The sequence below is a fragment of the Palaemon carinicauda genome, chromosome 11, assembly GCF_036898095.1.
Source record: "Palaemon carinicauda isolate YSFRI2023 chromosome 11, ASM3689809v2, whole genome shotgun sequence".
Lineage (NCBI taxonomy): Eukaryota > Metazoa > Arthropoda > Malacostraca > Decapoda > Palaemonidae > Palaemon > Palaemon carinicauda.
Genome location: NC_090735.1, coordinates 59,844,804 through 59,845,870, shown reverse-complemented (window position 1 = coordinate 59,845,870; position 1,067 = coordinate 59,844,804).

Below are 1,067 nucleotides of genomic sequence, written 5' to 3'. Positions count from 1 at the left end.
TAATGCGTGTGTAGAATGTTGATTTTGGGTGTGTGAGTGTGGATTTGCATTTTTTTTAATCATTTGAACACGATGTTCAGTAGAAATAAAACTTTAAAATGAATAAAAACTATGTAGGCTAAATCCTGACAGGTTTCGTCAATTTTCAGATGTAGGCCTACATCTGAGCCAAGTAACATGTCATACAATTAAAAAACCGATATTGCAATAAAAGAATTAAATTGCATTTAATAAAGTTTTTTTTTTTCTTTTGTGTTAAGTACAAGCAAATTCTCCCAGAGTCAGCCAATGACGATATCTCACTAATCTGTGACAGTCATGAACCATCTGAAGTCCTAATACACTGGAGAGGAATAAATGAGCCACGCTTTGGCCAGAAAGGAAGGGTATAGATTAAAACGTTCTTTGCTTTAATTTTAAGGAAGCACTTTACAAATGTCTGCAAACCCCTAAGAAGACTAATGAGAGGAGGGGAGAGACGGCGAAGATAAATTAACCAAATGGAAAGGAACTAAAGAATGAGAGAGAGAGAGAGAGAGAGAGAGAGAGAGAGAGAGAGAGAGAGAGAGAGAGAGAGAGAGAGAGAGAGAGTTGAATGGGAAAGTAAAAGGGAAAACTGAAACTGAAAATAAGGGGGTAATAAATGAAGAATGGAAGGTAAGATAGTCTGTTGCACAGAGAAAGAATGAAAGTTTAAATTAGGATGATGAAATATTACATTTATTATTATTATTATAATCCGAAGTGAAACTCTGTTTAATAATTTTTACATTAAAGATTCTCTCTCTCTCTCTCTCTCTCTCTCTCTCTCTCTCTCTCTCCTCTCTCTCTCTCTCTCTCTCTCTCTCTCTCTCTCTCTAATAATTTTTACATTAAAGATTCTCTCTCTCTCTCTCTCTCTCCTCTCTCTCTCTCTCTCTCTCTCTCTCTCTCTCTCTCTCTCTCTCTCTGTCTTTACAAGAGAATTGTGAAACTTTCATTTTTTGAAGGGTCGGTTAATAAAGAAAAAAAATAATTTCAAAATTCTTGTTATAAAACCGCTAAACTTGAACCCTGAGGAACTTAGC